At 44.9% G+C, this 18,631-nt stretch overlaps 1 long non-coding RNA gene across 1 annotated transcript in view; it reads right to left on the bottom strand.

Moving 5' to 3' along the window:
- LOC141549100 (uncharacterized) overlaps positions 1 to 18,631 on the bottom strand; it is a 183,227-nt gene that overhangs the window by 115,334 nt on the left and 49,262 nt on the right. Inside the window, exons 6-7 of the long non-coding RNA XR_012484224.1 lie at positions 17,564 to 17,671; positions 15,645 to 15,758 (exon numbers count right to left, since the gene is read on the bottom strand). This is a non-coding gene — a long non-coding RNA (uncharacterized LOC141549100). The remainder of the gene's footprint in view (positions 1 to 15,644; positions 15,759 to 17,563; positions 17,672 to 18,631) is intronic.

Here is an 18,631-nt window from a genome sequence, read left to right on the forward strand (position 1 = left end):
CCACCACTGTTTATCCTTTTCATTTTCTCTCAACTTTCTCCTTTCTTTGCTTTTTTCCCTTCATACCATATCCTTTCTATTCTTTGTCTTCCTGCCACCCACTAATCTTTCCTAATTATTTCTTCCCTTTTATTGTCTTCTTAATATGCAATGTTAGTTTTTTTCATTTTATTCCTTTTCTATGAAAATTAGGGGCTTCCCATTTTCTCACTCCTTCCCTTTCTTTAGTAGTATCTTTATTCTCCCATTTTTATTCTCCTTTTGTCTCCCCTCCTTTCTTTCCCAATGATCTCTTCCATCTGGCTCTGTCCTCTCTCCCTTCTGATTCTCTCCTATTACTTGTGTGTGTGTCTACCTATTTCTCTTTCTCCTTAATCTCCATCTGCCCAGAGATCCCTTGCCTTCCCCTTTCCCAAGATATCTTTTCCATTGGATTCTCATTCTCCTTTTCTCTAGGCCCTACACAATCTCTTTAGTTCCAGTGCATGATAAATTCTCTACTGCCAATACTCTATTTCCTTTCTCCTTAATGATGCTGCTTCATAGCCGGGGGTTTTTCTCTCTCTCATTTTTAGTGCACTGTTCCCTTTGTCTCCTTTGTCCCATCCCATCTTAGTCACTTCTCTCTTCTCACATCCAAAATGGCTCCTTTTCTTTACTCCTTCCTTTTTCCCCAAAGATAGTTTTTGTTTCTTTTTCCCCATTTCAGTTTTGCTAGTGACACTCTTCTGTCATATCTCATGGTGGCCATTTCTCTGTCTCTCCCCAGAGATCTAGTAAATCCTGTCTTACTCCTTTCTCTCCTTCCTCATTAATCTCTTCCTTTCCCCTGAACAATGGTCTTTTACCCACTCTTTCCTTGCATCACTCATGAAACCATGGATTTATAATTGGAAGAGACAGAACATATATGAAGTAGTGTTTTTGACCTTTCATCACTAGGATTATGGAATTAGAGATGGAAAGGACCTCAGGGCCATGAAATGCAATCATTTGCTTCAGGGGAGCAAACAGGCTGAGAAACAAACTCTTAGTTACTGTTTATCAGTCTTTCTCTGTATCCATCTGCTTAAACTTCTAAGGAGATTTCTCTCCATCACCTCCTGTCACTCTCCTTTCACAATATCCCTTTCTAATGACTTCTCAAACCTATTTCACCCCTCTCCACAATGGCCTTCTTTCATTCTCCCTCTCCTTTCAAGTTAAACATTCTTTGCATATTATTTTTCTTTCTGTCTCTACTTCTTTGTTTCCCTCTCACTCTCTCTGTCTGTCTCGGTAACCCCCTTTTGTCTGACTTCTCTGACTCCTTGTACCCTTTAGTGGCACTCTCCCTGCAATCCAGTGCCATCCCTTCCTTTTCCCTTTCTGTCCCTCCTCTTTCCACACTAGTCTACTCCCTCCCTTTCTCTGATTCCATACAAACGTCTTGTCTCTATTTCACACTCTTCTTCTAGCCCAATGCTAACTTACACTTCTTTTTCAATCAGAGTTTGAGTTTTGGACATGTCCTCACAGTAAATCTCATCAATTGGAGAGAAGGAAGCTGAGCCTGGGAGAGTGACAGAGATCTGCATAGAGTTATAGAGAGAGAATACAGAGTAGGATCTGCACTCCAATCAGCTCGGCTCCAGGAACATGCCCTGTGCATTGTAAAGAGTGCTCGGCCTGAAGTCAGTAAGGCCCGAGTTCAAATTAAACATTAGATATTTCTTACTGAGTGAACCTGGGCTAGTCACAATCTCACTGTCCTTTTTGCTGTAAGGTTAAAGAGGGGATTATATATCCAGCTGCATGGAGCTGTCCATGGTATCAAATGAGACAGTGTTTGCAAAGCTATTTTCTTCCTTTTAGATCTCTCCCACAACTTCCCTCTATTGTCTTTCAAACTCACAGTCAACAATTTTCTACTAGCATTTTCATCTCTGCTTATCTCCATTGTAAATGGCTCCCTCCTTTTGTCCCTTTCCAACAATTTCTCTCTCCCTCTAGCCTTTCCCTATATCTCTCCCCTTCTCAGGTATTTTAGGTTCAATTTCTCCTTCCATCTCAGCCCCCCAAGGGGATTTCTTTCTCCTTTCCATCATTCTTAAGATTTCAAACATGGCAGGAACCTTAAAGGTCACCAAAGTAACCCTCAAATATCTTATAAAGGAGGAAGCTGAGCCTGAGGCAGCTTCAATTTCTTCCTGAAGCAAATTCATGCATGAAAAGGTCTGAGGTATGATCTGATCTCAAGTGCTTTGCTCTCTCCATCATAAATTGCCACTTGCCTCCCCCAGACAATCTTCACTGTCCCTTTGTCTTTGATCCTTGCTTGGTTACTGAGTCCTCATGGTCATAAAGATCTACTTCCTTGACACTGTTCTCTTCCCAGACTCTTTTATTGCCAAGGAATCTTCTCTCTGAAAGTCTCTGATTCTCCTGTGTGGAATCCACCTGTGTCTCTCTGTCTCCCTCTCTGCCTGCAGGACCTGCCTCCTCTCTATGTCCCCACATCCTTGATTGGCCCCTTCCTCTGCCTCTTTCCTCTCTACAGGCTACTCAGTAAACAACATTTGTCTTCCTCAAAAGTCTTTCCCTTAATCTCAATCTCTCTGCCTCTAGCCTCATATCAACTAGTTTTCCCCTTCTCTCTTAGAAAATCATAAAAGATTAGTGAGTTGGAATGGATCTGAGTGTCCATACAGTCCAAACACATGTATTGAGAGAAAAGGAACCTGAGCTGGAGAGTTTATGTGATATGCTGAGGGCCAAATAGCCAGTAAGGTTACAGGCAGAGCCGGAGCACTTTCCCTCTACTTACATTACTCTGGTTGCTTGACACTTACTTTTTCTTTCATGCTTTAGCAATAAGGAAAACCGGAAGCCTCTCCTGTCACTATCATTCCCCAGTTCTCTGTGGACACTTTCTGATGTCTCTAACTTTGTCACTCTTTCTGTGCTGTTGTCTGTCTCTTTAATGGCCTTTGCCTACTGTTTTTCTCTCTTCCCATCCCATGCTCAGGCTTTTCTCTTCATTCTCATAAAACACAGGATTTTTAAGTTCGAAGATTCTTTCAAAGCCTTTGAGTTTAAGAGAATCATTTAAAAAGCAAAGAAGCTGTAGTTTAAAGCAGCTGCTAAGGGCCTTGTGCAGGATCACACATCTCTGAGTTTGTGAGGCAGCCTCCACTTCAGCCTGTCCTAACCCCCCCAGCCCATGGCTCTGTCCAGCATGGCCCCTCCCTGCCCCTTTGGCCCCAGCTCTCCCCTCATTGGTCTCATACTTCTTTTCTCCCTTCCCATCCCCACTTGGGCCCTTCCATCTCCAGCCTGTGAATGTCAGTCTTGGATTGGAAATTCCTATCCCTTTCCCTGACAGTCCGGTCCACTCTGAGCTCTTGCTGCCTCCAGACCATCCTCAGGCCCTGCTGTTTATCTCTCCTGCTGTTCCCTCCTGTCTCACTGCACAGTCTGCACAGGGTCCTCCCCTATCCACAGCACTCCCCCCTTAGTAAGTGCTCTCTTCCTGTGCTCTTCCTGTGCTCTGCAACCCTTGGCTGTCCACACACAGACACACTCTTGTTTCTTTTCTGTTTTCCCCAGGTCTTCATAATGTTCTCTTGACTGTTTCATTCTTTTTCTCCTTCCCAGATCCCACTATCTCTTCCCTTTATCAATTTGCCCCATCTCCAGGGCTTCCTTCCATTAGTTTCTCAGCTTTGTTTCCCCTCCCTAATGGTACTTTCCATCTCCCTCCATCCCTATCCTCCTTGGTCTCTTCCTTTGCATCTCCCATCTCCTCTTTTTCCATTGGTCCTTTCTCTGTACTTCTTCCTGTCACAAGGGTTTCTCACCTTTGTCTCCCCTCCCTAATGGTACTTTCTATCTCCCTCCATCCCTATCCTCCTTGGTCTCTTCCTTTGCATCTCCCATCTCCTCTTTTTCCATTGGTCCTTTCTCTGTACTTCTTCCTGTCACAAGGGTTTCTCACCTTTGTCTCCCCTCCCTAATGGTACCTTCCATCTCCCTCCATCCTTATACTCTGGGGTTCCTTCACTTTGTGTCTCCCCTCTCCACTTTTTCCAGTGGCCCTTTCCCAGTTGCTCTCTCCATCTTCTTCCTAATCAGTGTTTCTTTCCCTTTTTCGTTCCCCACATCCCATTCAGTGATTTCTTCCTTCATTTCCTTCATTTTTTCTCCTTTTCTCTAATCAACTATCTGTTCCTTTACATTGTCTCCTCCCTCCCCAACACTTTTCATTTTCTCTCTCCATTTTCTTTTCTTTGCTTTTTTCCTTAATAGCACATTCTCTACATTCTCTTTGTCTTCCTGCCACCCACTTATCTTTCCTAATGATTCCTTCCCTCTTTTTAATCTTCTTAATATGTAGTTTTTGGTTTTTTTTATTGTATTTCTTTTCTATGAATATTACTCACTTCTCCTTTTCTCCCTCCTTCCCCTTTCTTTAGTAGTGTCTTCACTTTCCCTTTTTTATTCCCCATATTTTCTCCTTTTGTCTCCCCTCCTTTCTTTCCCAATGATCTCTTCCATCTGGCTCTATCCTCTCCCCCTTCTGATTCTTTCCTAATACTTGTGGTTCTCTCTGTCTGTCTCTACCTTTTTTCTGTCTCTCTTTCTCCTCCTGGAGCAGAGACCCATGAAATCACTTTCTTCAGAGGAACAACCTGAGGCTGAGAAACGAACTCTTAGTTACTGTTTTTCAGTCTTTCTCTGTATCCATCTGCTTAAACTTCTATGCAGACCTCTCTCCATCACCTGCTGTCACTATTCTTTCACAATCTCCCTGTCTAATGACCTCTGAAATGCCTTTCACCCCTTTTCACCATGGCCTTCTTCATTTTTCCTCTCTTTTCAAGTTAAACATTCTTTGCATATTATTTTGCTTTATCTATCTCTACTTCTATGTTTCTCTCGCTGTCTCTGGCTCCCTTCCCTCTGGTTCTCTGACTTATCTGTCCTTTGGTCTCTCTCTCCCTTTAATCCAGCGCCATCCCTCCCTTTTCCTTTTCTGTCTCTCTTCTTTCCACACTAGTCTACTCCCTCCATTTCTCTGAGTTCTCTACAAGCCTCTTGTAACTATTTTGTGCTTTCCCTCTAGCCCAATGCTAAGTTACACTTCTCTTTCAATCACAGATTGAGTTTTGGACCTGTCCTCACAGTTTCTAGGTATATAAAGAGAGAGAAGGAAGCTGAGCCTGGGAGAGTGACAGAGATCTGCATAGAGTTATAGAGAGAGATTGGAGAGTAGGCTCTGCACTCAAATCAGCTCGGCTCCAGGGACATGGCCTGTGCATTGGAAAGAGTGCTGGGCCTGAACTCAGTAAGGCCCGAGTTCAAATTAACCATTAGATATTTCTTACTGAGTGAACGTGGGTTAGTCACAATCTCACTGTCCTTTTTGCTTTAAGGTTAAAGTGGGGATTATATGTATCCAGCTGCATGGAGCTGTCCATGGTATCAAATGAGACAGTGTTTGCAAAGCTATTTTCTTCCTTTTAGATCTCTCCCTCTGCTTCCCTCCATTGTCTTTCAAAATTGCAGTCAACAATTTTGCACAAGCATTTTCATCCCTGCTTATCTCTACTGTAAATGGCCCCTTCCTTTTCTCCCTTTGCAACACTTTCTCTTCCCCTCTGGCCATTCCTGTGTCTCTCACCTTCTCAGAGATCTTTTCATGTTCAATTTCTCCTTCCATCTCAATCCCCTAAGAGTATTTCTTTTTCTTTTCCATTTCTCTTAGGATTTTAAATATGGAATGGACCTTAAAGGTCCTCAAAGCAGCCCTCAATAGCTTATAGAGGAAAAAGCTGAGCCTGAGAGACCTTCCATGTCTTCCTAAAGATAATTCATGCATGAAAAGGTCTGAGGATGCCAGATGGCACAGTGGGTAGAACAGCAGCCCTGAATTCAGGAGTACCTGAGTTCAAATCTGGTCTCAGATATTTAACACTTATTAGCTGTGTGACCCTGGGCAAGTCTTGTAGCCCCAATTGTCTTAGCAAGAAAAAAAAGTAAATTAATAAAATAAATAAGTTCATTTATAAAAAAGAAAAGGTCTGAGGTATGAACTGAACTCAAGTACTTTGCTTCTCCATCATAAATTGCCACTTGCTTACCCCAGGCAAACTTCACGGTCCCTTTGATTTGCTTGGTTTACTTAGTCCCCCATGGTCTACTTCTTTGACACTGTTCTCTTTCCTCTCTGGTCCTTTCATTGCCAAGAAACCCTTTCTCTCTGAAAATTTCTGAAACTCCTGTGTGGATTCCGCCTGTGTCTCTCTGTCTCCCTCTCTGCTTACTGGACCAGCCTCCTCTCTGTGTCCCCACATCCTTGCTTGGCCCCATCCTCTGACTCTGTCCTCTATACAGGCTATTCAGTTCCCAACATTTCTTTCCTTCCTCAAAAGCCTTTTCCTTAATCTCAATGTCTCTGCCTCTACCCTTACATCAAGGAGTGTTCCCCTTTTCTCTTGGAAAATCATAACATATTGGAGAGTTGGAATGGATCTGAGTGTCCACCCAGTCAAAAACATCTATAGAAAGAAAAAGGAACCTGAGGTGGAGAGTTTATGTGATTTGCTTAGGGCCAAACAGGCCAAACAAGCAGAGCTGGAGCACTTTCCCTCTACTTACCTTACTCTGGTTGTTGGACACTTACCTGTTTCTCTCTCCCAACATCCATGTGCAGTGGGCCTTTTGCTGGTTCTCTTCCTCACTAACTCTCTTTCCTGCCCATTCACTTCACAGGCCTCCCCCCACCCCCGTGCACCATTGCTCCCTCTATTTATCATTGAGTGGATCATCCAACTGGAAGAGCCCAGAGTGGCCAACTACATTTCCATCTTTTTTAGAGGAGGATATTAAATTGAGAAAACGTAACTGACTTGACAGCTCTTAATTTTCGAAAGCTTGGTGCTAAGTCGGGGTGATTTGACTCCAAGTAAAACATTCTAGCTTTTTTGGCCCCCACCGAGTCCTTTACCTCCCTATTCTCCTTCCTCTCCCCACTCTCCAAAGTGGGGTCTTCCCACTCTCCATCTCTAATTACTAATTTTTTCCCTTTTCTCTTTATCTTTCTCTGAATGTTCCTCCCAAACTGGCCCCCTCCAAGTGCTCTTCCCTCCATCTTCCCCTTCCCATCTCCTGTTTTCCCACCTCTTTCCTTCTGCACCTTTCCTTTGTACTCAGTGCAGCTTATCCTGCGCCTTCTTCTTCTCTTCATTCCCTAATGACACTTTGGCAGCTTTTACCCTCTGCTTCAGAGGTACCAGAGCAAGCCTCTTAAACTTTTTTCCCCTTTCTATCACTGATACATCAGAAGTTTCCAGCTGGAAGGGAACTTGACAGTGAACTGAGTCTCACATTTACCAACCTGAAGCTTAGGCCATTAAACAGGCCTGCTCCTGGACATGGAACAAGTAGGTTTTTCCTAGCACTAGAACTCGGGTCCTCAAAACCCAAGTGCACACTGGGAGAACCAGCTGCCTCACCCACCACCCTCACTCTCCCAATCTCTGTGGAATCTTACTTTCTATTTGTCTCTGTCTATCTTTGTCACTGCTGCAATTTCTTTTCTAACTGTATCTTTTCCCTGAGGTTTTCCTCTTTCTCATTCAACAATAGCATGTTAAAGGGAAAAGTAATTTGTAAAAACCTTGGGTTCATGTTCATCATTTAAGAGAAGAAACTGAGGTTTAAAGCAGGTCCTCAGTGCCATGTCCAGGGTCACACATCTCTAAGTTTGTGAGGCAGCCTCCTCTTCAGGCTGTCCAGACCCCCAGCCCATGGCTCTGTCCAGCATGGCCCCTCCTTAGAGCTCCAGCTCTCTCCTCATTGATCTCATACTTCTTTCCTCCCTTTCCTCCCTCTGCTTGGGCTCTTCTATCACCAGACTAGGAGTGTCAGATCCAATCCACTCTGAGTCCTTGCTGGGTCCTGACCATCCTCAGGCCCTGCTCCTTTATCCCCGCTTTATCCCTGTTTCACTGGACGGTCAGCACAGGGCCTACGCCTGTCCATAGCTCTTCTAATCCCTCCCTGCGCTCTGGATTTCTGCCCCTCACGTTCCCGCCCAGTGCTCTCTTCCTCTCTAGCTCCCCTTTAATGAGAAGCCTTCTCTCTCTAAAAGTCTCTCTCTCTCCCCCTATATTTACCCACATCCTCACTTGTCCCATTCCTTTGACTCTCCTTTGCTCTGTCCATGGTATTCCCTTTCCTCTGTATCTGTTCCCTGCTCAGAATCTACCTCTACCCTATATTAAGTATTTTTCCCTTCTCTATTGGAAAAGCATACAACCTTAGAGAGAGGGAATGAGTCTGGGAGTCCATCCTGTCCAGAGACCTCTTCTGAAAGAAAAGGAAACTGAGAAAAGGCCTTTATGTGATGTGCTGAGGGACACACAACCAGTACATTTACAAGAGGATATTGAACACACATCATTTTGTGTGGACATACTGTGTCCTGGTTGGTAGGAGGATCACTTTGTGTCTCCCCCATGATCCATGCCTAGTGGACCTTCTCTGGTTCTCTTCCCCACTAACTCTCCTTCCTGACCTTCACTCCCATGGGGCTTGCCCTTCTCTCACCCTCAATGATGGAATCTTCCATGGAAGGGCCCCTAAGTGGCCAACTCGATCTCCATTTTTTTAGAGGAAGAAATTCAAGCTGAGCAGAATTAAGTGACTTGAACAGCTATTAATTTTCAGAAGCAAATTAATAACTCAGGGTGATTTGGCCCCAAAGCCCTCTACCTTCTATCTGTTCTAGCAAAGGGTTCCCACCCAGTCCATTTCCTTCTTCCTCAGAAGTGTCCTCATTGGGGCCTTCAGCTCCTTGCTCTCTGCCTCTTCTCCCCCAAAATAACTTCCTCCCTCTCTCTCTCAAATTACTAATAATTATTTTCTCTGTGTGTGTCTCCCTGTCTTTGTACTGCCCTTCCCCCAACTGGCCCACCCCAAGGCTCTGCCTTCTGCTTTTTGCTGCTCATCCCCTGTCGTCCATCCCTTTTTGTCCTCCCCCTTTCCTTTGTACAAAGTGGCCTTGTCCTGTTGCATCTCCTGGAACGTACTCCACAGAAGCCTTTGGCAGCTCTCTGCCACCAAAGCAACCTCAGTTAGCCTTTTTTCTTATCTTACTGTCATTTATAGAATCCCTGACTTACAGATGGAAAAAATTAAGGGAAATGGAATCTAACCCTGGAGAAACTAAGGATTAGACATATAAGGAGAACTGGTTCTATGATGGAAGCAAGGAAGCTTGTAAGCCAGCCCCAGAATTCAGGTTCTCCTGCCTCTGAGCCCCATGCTTTAGCCAGCAGGAGAACCAGCTGCCTCACCCCCACCATCATTCCCCTCTGGGGTCCCTTCCTGATGTCTCTCTCTGTCTTTGTCTCTCTTTCTGTGCTTCTTTTTCTGTCTCTCTAATGGAGTTTACTCAATAACTGCTTTTCTCTCCTCACCCGCAATCCTCAGATTTTGCTCTTCTTTCTCATAAAAGCAGAGCATTAAAAGCCTTTGAGCTCAAGAGCATCATTTAGAAGGAGAAGAAACTGTGGTTTAAAGCAGATACTAAGTGGCTTGTGCAGGGTCGCACATCTCTTGAGTTTGTGAGGCAGCCTCCACTTCAGCCTGTCCTGTCCCCAAGCCCAGGGCTCTGTCCAGGATGGCCCCTCCCTCCGGCCCCACCTCCTCTCTCCTCATTGGTCTCTTATTTCTTTTCTCTCTTCCCATCCCCACTTGGGTACTCCCAACTCCAGCCTGTGAGTGTCATTCTTGGATCGGAAATTCCCCTCCCTGTCCCTGACAGTCCGGTCCACTCTGAGCCCTTGCTGCCTCCCGATCATCCTCGGGCCCTGCTGTTTTATCCCTCCTGCTCTTCCCGTCTCACTGCACAGTCTGCTCAGGACCCCCGCCTGTCCCCAGCACTCCCCCCTTAGCAAGTGCTTTCTTCCTGTGCTCTGCAGCCCTTGGCTGTCCTCCCACAGACTCACTCTTTCTTTTCTATATTGCCCCCAGGTGTTCACAATGTTCTCTTCACTTGCTTTTTCCCTTTTCCCCATCCCAAAGCCCACTATTCTCTTCCCTTTATCAATTTCCCCATCTCCAGGGCTTCCTTGCATTAGTTTCTCAGCTTTGTTTCCCCTCCCTAATGGTACCTTCCATCTCCCTCCATCCCTATCCTCCTTGGTCTCTTCCTTTGCATCTCCCATCTCCTCTTTTTCCATTGGTCCTTTCTCTGTACTTCTTCCTGTCACAAGGATTTCTCACCTTTGTTTCCCCTCCCTAATGGTACCTTCCTTCTCCCTCCATCTCCATGCTCTGTGGTTTCTTCCCTTTGGGTCTCCCCTTTCCACTTTTTCCAGTGGTCCTTTCCCACTTGTTCTATCCCTCTTCTTCCTCATCTGTGGTTCTTTCCCTTTTTCTTTCCCCCATCTTATAAGATGGTCTCTCCCTTCATTCTTTCTCCTTCTTTTCTCTATTCAATGATCTGTTCTTTTACATTATCTCCTCCTTCCCCTGTTTCTCCTTCTCAATTTCGCTCAACCTTTTCTTTTTTCCTTTTTTTCCTTACTTGCACATTCTCTACATTCCCTTTGGCTTCCTGCTACCCACTTATCTTTCCTAATGATTCCTTCCCTTTTTTGCTCTTCTCAATATGTAGTGTTTGTGCGTGCGTGTGTGTGTGTGTTTGTGTGTGTGTGCTTTAATTTTATTCCTTTTTTATACAAACTAGGCTCTTCTCATTTTCTCACTCCTTCTCCCTCCCTTTATTCCCCATATTTCCTCCTTTTCTCTCCCCTCCTTCCTTTCCCAGTGATCTCTTCCATCTGGTTCTGTCCTCTCTCCCTTCTGGTCCTTTCTTAATACTTCACTCAGTGTGGGTTTGTGTGTGTTTGTGTGTGTCTCTGTGTTTTTCTATCTATCTCTTTTTATTTCTCTCTCTCTCTCTCTACTTAATCTCCAGCTGCACAGAGGTCCCGTGCCCTAGTCTTTCCCAATATGTCTTTTCCATTGAATCCTCCTTCTTTCCTCTAGGCCCTACACAATTTCTTGAGTTCTATTGTCTAGTAAATTTTCTGTCACCAATAGTCTATCTCCTTTCTGCCTAGTAGTGTTCCTCCCTAGTGGGGGATTTCTCTGGCTCCCATGTTTATTACATCCTTCCCTTTGTCTCCTCCACCCTATCCTATCTTAGTCAATTCTTCTCACTTCTCCCATCCAAAATCGGACCCTCTCTTTCCTTCCTTTTTCACCCAAAGATTTTCTCTTCCCCCACTGCCCTGATGTGCTAGTGACACTCTTCTGCCATACATCTCGATGGCCTTTTTTCTTTCTGTCTCCCCAGAGAACTATTAAGTCCTTTCTTTCTCCTTTCTCATCTCTCCTCAATGGTCTCTTCCTCTTTCTCCTAAACAATGTCTTTTCCTCACTGTCTTCTTGCATCACTCATGCAGTCATAGATTTATAATTGGAAGAGACAACATATATGAAATAGTGGTTTTGACCTTTCTTCACCCATATGATTATAGATGTACAAATGAAAAGAACCTCAGGGCCATGGAACACAATAATTTTCTTCAGGGAGCAAACTGAGTCTGAAAAACTCTTAAGTTCCTGTTAATCAGTGTCTCTCTCTTTCCATCTTCCTCAACTTGGAATGGCATGTCTTTGTATTGCCTGCTGTCACTTTCCTTTCACAAACTCCCTGTCTAATGATCTCAGAAATATCTTTCAACTCTCTCTACACATGTCTTCTTTCATTCTCCCTCTCCTTTCAAGTTACAGATTCTTTGCATATTATTTTTCTTTATCTGTCTCTACTTCTGTATTTGTCTCTTTCTATTTCTGTCTCTGTTTCCCTTCCCCCTTTTCTCTGACTTCTCTGTCTCCTCATACCTTTTGGTCTCTCTCTCCCTGCAATCCATTGCCATCCCTTTCTTTTCCCTTTCTGTCCCTCCTCTTTCCACACTAGTCTACTCCCTCCATTTCTCTGACTTTCCTACAAGTCTTTTGTCTCCATTTCACGCTCTTCTTCTAGCCAATGCTAACTTACACTTCTCTTTCAATCACAGATTGAGTTTTGGACACGTCCTCATAGGCTTCTACATATAATCTCATCATTTGAGAGAGAAGGAAGCTGAGACTGGGAGAATGACAGAGATCTCCATAGAATTACAGAGATAGATTTGAGATTGAGAACTAGACCCAAATCAGCTAGGCTCCAGGGACATGGCCTGTGCACTGGAAACAGTGCTGGGCCTGGAGTCTGTAAGACCCGAGTTCAAATTAAATTTTAGATATTTCTTACTGAGAGAACCTGGGCTAGTCATAATCTCAATGTATTTTTGCTATAAGAACAGAATAGAGATAATGAAAGCAGCTGCATGGAGCTGTCCAAGGTATCAAATGAGACAGTTTGCAAAGCATATTTTTCCTTTTAGATCTTTTCCTCTGCGCCCCTCTCTTGTCTTTCAAAATCACACTTTTGTGTGCACTTTTCATCTCTGCTTATTGCCATTGTAAATGGTCCATTTCTGTTCTCTCTTTCCAACACTTCCTCTCCTCCTCTGGCCATTCCCTGTGTCTCTCCCCCCGGAAGGATATTTTCATGCTCAATTTCTCTTCCCATCTCAACCCCACAAGGGGATTTCTTTCTCCTTTCCACTATTCTTGGGATTTTAAACAGGGAAGGGACCTTAAAGGTCTTCAAAGTAGCCCTCAAGTATCTTATAGAGGAGGAAGCTGAGCCTGGGAGAACTTCCATATCTTCCTGAAGCAAATTCATGCATGAAAAGGTCTGAGGTATGATCTGATCTCAAGTGCTTTGCTCTCTCCATCATAAATTGCCATTTTCTCCCCCAGGCCATCTTCACTGTCCCTTTCTCTTTGATCCTTGCTTGGTTTGCTTAGTCCCCCATGGTCATAAAGATCTAATTCCTTGACAAATTCTCTCTTCCCTCTCTGGCTCTTTCACTGCCAAGGAATATTCTCTCTCTGAAAATCTCTGATTCTCCTGTGTGGAAACCACCTGTGTCTCTGTCTCCCTCTCTTCCTGCTGGACTAGCCTCCTCTCTATGTCCCCACATCCTTTCTTGGCCCCTTCCTCTGACTCTTTCCTCTCTGCAGGCTATTCATTTCCCAACATTTGTCTTCCCTCCCCAAAAGCCTTTCCATGAATCTTAATCTCTCTGCCTCTACCCTTACATCAAGTAGTTTTCTGCTTCTCTTTAGAAAATCATAAAAGATTAGTGACTTTGAATGGATCTGTGTCCATCCACTAAAACACATCTACTGAAAGAAAAGGAACCTGAGCTGGGAGTTTATGTGATATGACTATCAGCATATCCTTACAGCCACTAAGGTTACAAGCAGGGCTTGGGCACTTTCCCTCTACTTACTGTACTGTGGTCGTTGGAGACTTACTTTCTCTTTCTCCCACCATCCACGCCCAGTGGAACTTTTGCTAGTTCTCTTCCCCACTAACACTCTTTGCTGTCCATTCACTTCCATAGACCTTCCCCACCTTGCCCCCTCTCTTCATCACTGAACGGCAGCTCTTGCTGCCTCAGAGCATCCTCAGGCTCTGCTGCTTTATCCCTCCTGCTCTTCTCTCCTGTCACACTGGACCATCAGTACAGAGCAGAGGCCTATCCCTAATCTTCCCCCATTAGGAAGTGTTTTATTCCTTTACACTTTCACCCACAAATACACTCTGCTGTCTTCTCTGTATTTCCCCCCGATATTCAATGTTCTCCTTTCATGTTTTTTTTTCCTTTTCCTCCATCCTAGATTTCCTTTCCTTTTGTCACTCAAATAATGTATTCATTTTTCATCTTTTTTCTCCTTCCTAATGGTAATTTCTTTTATCCTTCATAACTGTTCTCCATAATCTATTCCCTTTCTCTCTGCCCAGTCCTATTTACACTAGAAACTTCTTTCTTTCTTTTGTTTTTTGTCCTAACCAGTGCTTTTTTCCCCTGTATTTCTCCTCATTCCAGCCTCCCTGATGGAATTTTTTTCTCCAGCCCGCTGCCATTTCCTATATCCTCTTCTGTATCCCTTTCCAGGCCCTGCCTTCTTTCTCTCTCTTCCCTGTAATCAGTGGTGCCTTTCCTTTCACTGTCCCTTCCCTCCCCATCACAGTTACTTCTTTTCATTTCTCACTCCCTTTGTGTGCTGTCGTTCTTTTCCCCATCCCTGTGCTCTCTTCCTTTGTCTCATTCCTTTTGGTCTCTTGATCTTTTCCTCTATTTAATACCCAGTGTTTTTTATCTTTTTCCCCCTCACTCAATCCATATCTGTTTCTTCTCATAATCTGACACCTTCTCCCTATTTCTGTGCTGTTTTCCTTCTCTCTTCTCTTACTCCTATACTAAGTTCATTTTTGTTTCCCTTTTATTTCCCAGTGTTCTTTTCCCTCTTCTTGTCTCTTCTCTTCCTAATAGTCCTTCCCTTTAATATCTCTGTCTGGTGTGTGTGTGTGTGTGTGTGTGTGTGTGTGTGTGTGTGTGTGCGTGCGCCATCTCTCTGTCCCTCTCTGTCTGTCTGTCTCTCCATCCCTTTTTCATTACTTCCTATTGTCTTGTCCCTTCTCTTTGTCTCTAGCAGTTGCCTCTACGTCCCTTCCCATCCATTTCCCAAGGGATATTTTCTATTTGTTTCTTGATCTCCTTCCTCCTAGGCCCTGCAGAACTGCTCCTTAGTTTCTGCTTCAAAGACTATAGCCCAGCATTCCCTCCTTTATTTCCTCCCTTTCCTCCTTTTCTAGTCCTGACTTTACTTTGTTTCTTTCTGCCCATGTTTAGGGAGCTCTCTCACCTTTCTATTTCTGTACCACCAAGGCATCCTACCTTCCTCTTTCCTCTATTTCCTCCTCTCATCCAAAATGATGCCTTCCCTTCCTTTCTTTCTCTCTTCCTTCTCCAATTATGCTTTATTTCCTTCTCTCACCCTGGCTACGTCCTTGGCTCACAGTCTTTATTCATACTTCCTGATAGGCTTCTCTCTTCCTCTCTCCCCAAGGACTTTATTCCTCCTATACTGCTGCCTTCCCTGTCCCCAGGAATCTCCTTTTTTTCCCCCTAACCAATAATTTTCCCCCTCTGTCTCCTTCCATCACTCCCAAGATCATAGATTTATAGTTAGAAGGGAATTACTGTTGATGAATTACAACCTCTCATAGCAGGGTTGGAAACTGAGGCTCACAGATTAAGTGCTAGCCCAGACTCACAGAGAAAGTGTCTGAGTCCAGAGCTGAACCCATGCTGCTCTAAATTCAGGGACAAAGATCTGTCTATTGTGACATCTAGTTGGCTTTTCCAGTATGGCTCATCCCCAGTTGCCCTTTTTCTATGTGGCTCCCCATCTCATCTCTCTCATCTGGTGTTTAGTCTTTCATCTCCCTCCCAGTGGCCTCTCTTCATTTTCCCTTCCCTTTCCAAGACTACACCACCTTTCTCTTTGTATTTTCTGTCCCTTCCCACCTTCCCCAGGTCTCTCTGACTTCTCTCTCTTTTTCTACCCTTTGGTCTTTCTCTGCTTTTGAGTTTTTCTATTGACTCTTTACTCACTAGTTGACCTTGTTCCTCAGGCCTCCCCACAAGGCTCTTGGCTGTATTTCCCTCTCTCTCCCTCCATACCAATACCAAGTTGTATGTTTCTTCTTCAGTCCCAGAAGCTCCAATCTGATCTTGGATGAATCCTCAGTGGTTCTGGAGTCCAGGGTTATCCTTTTAGAGAGGAACAAGCTGGATCTGAGAGAGTAGAAATGATACATAGAGTTATACCATAATTTTGGAGGTAGTATCTGGACTCAGGTCATCCAGGCTCCAGGGACACTGCTTGTGCAGCAGCCAGAATGCTGGCTCAGAACTCAGTAAGGCCTGGTTCCAAATTGAGCCATAGACATTTGCAAGCTGTGTGACCCTGAGGAGATGAGAACCTCTCTGTTCCTCAGTTTTCTAAGGAACAAAATTATTATACTGCTCATACCTACTTCAGTGGGCTTATATAGAGATCAAATGTGACCCTTTTTGTAAAGCACTCAGCACAATGTCAGACACAAGGTAATACTTAACAGATGATTTCCTTCTTTCCCCTTCCCCAGTCCCTTCTCTGAATGTCAGCCTCTATTCTTCTCCCTTGTGATTCAAATACTCTATTAACAATTCTCTAGTAGCATTTTTCCTCTATCACATTTATGTTGTCAAGTTATCCCTTCCCCCTCTCCCTCGTCAGCACTTTTTTCTCCCTCTCCATACCTGCTGCCTCTCTCCCCTCATTAAAGGTTTGCTAAACTTCTCTCTTTCTCCTTCCAATTCCCTTACCGAGGGCTCGATTTGCCCTTTCCATCATTTCATGGAATTACAAGTCTCCTTAGAAGCCCCCAAATGCCACCTTGCAACATGTGGTAGAGGGGAAAACAGAGACAGAGAGACCTTCAGTGACTTGCTGAGGCCGATTCAGCTTGAAAATGTCCCAGGCTGGATTTAATGGAAGCCCAGTGCAGTGTTCTCTGCATCCTTAGTAGCCAGTGCCTCCCCCCAGCCCTTCCCCAGGTGTCCCTTCCTCTTTGATAGCTCTTCCTTCTGCACCTCACATTCCCGCCCAGGGGTCTCTTCCCTCTCTAGCTTCCCACTACCGAGAAGTCTTCTCTCGCTAACACTCTGTCTCCCTCTGAGTGTCTGTCTCTGACTCTCTACCAGACTAGCCTCCACTCTCTCTGCCCACATGCTCACTTGGCCCCATCCTTTGACTCTCCTTGTGCTCTTTCCATGGTGCTGAACAGCCTGCATGTCTCTTGCTGCAAGAAGCTGTTGCCCTCAGTCTCCATCCCTCTGCCTCTGTCCCCATAACAGGTAATCTCTTCCTTCTCTCCTGTTCAAGCCCAGAATCTGAGCGGGCTGCAGGCTGACTGAGCGGCCATTCTAGTCCAAGAGGACTTGTTGTAGCCGAGGAAGTTGGGACAAGTTAAAGACTTGTCCAGGGCCAAACAGCCACTGATTTTAGGGAGAAGAAATTGAACTCCCATTACTTATATTCAGCTTCATGTATTCTTTTCCCCACATGAGTCAGCTGTGTTTCTCTGCCATCAAGCTTTCTCCGTGTCTGTCTCTTCACCCAATGGCCTCTTCCCACTGGCTGTTCTTTCCTGATCCATCCTGCCTGTGTGGACCTATCACTCTTCCTCCTACATTCACAAACCTCAAGGGGAAGGAACACTTAGAAGCCACATCCCTCCCCACCATGCTCAGAGGCCTGAGAGAGGTTAGGTGTCTGGCTCAACCTAGAAATTGTTTGAAATCAGGTGTAAATGACAGAGAATAATGGCCCAGGGGCAGCTAGATGTCACAATGCATAGCACTGAGGGCTGAAGTCAGAAGGACCTGTGGTGAAATCCACCTTCAAACATTTAAAATTTCCTAGCTGTGTGACTCTGAACAAGTCAGTTAACCCCAGTTTCCTCAGGAAAAAAAAGAAAAAAAAGAGAATGCTGGTTCAGCCACATGTGATCTCCTCCAGCTGTCCCCAAGACTTATCCAATGGGTTTGTAACTTACTAAGTGTCCTTGTCTTGCTCCCAGTGTCTGTCACTGTGTCTCTCCTCTTCCTCCTCCTGATCTTATTCCAGTATCGTGTGTTCATGGATATGTTGAAGGAGACCTGCACTGGGAGAGGGAGCAAGGAAGCTTATGTCAGTCCCAGAATTCCGGTGCTCCTGACTCTGAGCCCCAAGCTTGCCATTAGGAGAACCAGCTGCCTCGCCCCCCATCACTCTCCCAGTTCTCTGTGGTCCCTTTTGGTGTCTGTCTCTGTCTTTGTCTCTCTTTCTGTGCTTTTTTTGCTTTATAATGGAGTTTGCTCACTAACTGCTTGTCTGTCCTCCCCGGCAATGCTTGGACTTTCTTCTTCTTTCTCATAAAAGCACAGCATTAAAAGCCTTTGAGATCAAGAGCACCATTTCAAGGGAGAAGGAAACTATGCTTTAAAGCAGGTGCTAAGGGCCGTGTGCAGGGTCACACATCTCTGAGTTTGAGAGGCAGCCTCCACTTCAGCCTGTCCTGATCCCCAGCCCATGGCTCTGTCTCTCCCTGGGTCCCCACCTCTCTCCTCATTGATCTCATACTTCTTTTCTCTCTTTCTTTACTCCATTTGCCCATTTCTCCCACAAAGGTTTGAAATTCGCATCTGTTTCCCTGACAGTCTGATCCACTCTGAGCCCTTGCTGCCTCCTGATCATCCTCGGGCCCTGCTGCTTTATCCCTCCTGTTGTTCTCTCCTGCTTCACTGCATTCTGCACAAGGCCCCCTCCAGGCCCTAGCACTCCCCCATTAGCAAGTGCTTTCTTCCTTTGCTCTTTAGCCCTTGGCTGTCCTCCCACAGACACACTCTGCTTAATTCTATGTATTTCACCCAGGGGTTCACAATGTTCTCTTCAGTTACTTTTTCCCTTTTCTCCATCTCAGATCCCACTATTCTCTTCCCTTTATCAATCTCCAGTGCTTCCTTTCCTTAGGTTCTGAGCTTGGTTTCCCCTCGCTAATGGTACCTTCCATCTCCCTCTATCCCCATCATCCATGGTCTCTTCCCTTTCCATCTCCCCTTTCCTCTTTTTCCATTGGTCCTTT

The sequence above is a fragment of the Sminthopsis crassicaudata genome, chromosome X (genome assembly GCF_048593235.1).
Source record: "Sminthopsis crassicaudata isolate SCR6 chromosome X, ASM4859323v1, whole genome shotgun sequence".
Lineage (NCBI taxonomy): Eukaryota > Metazoa > Chordata > Mammalia > Dasyuromorphia > Dasyuridae > Sminthopsis > Sminthopsis crassicaudata.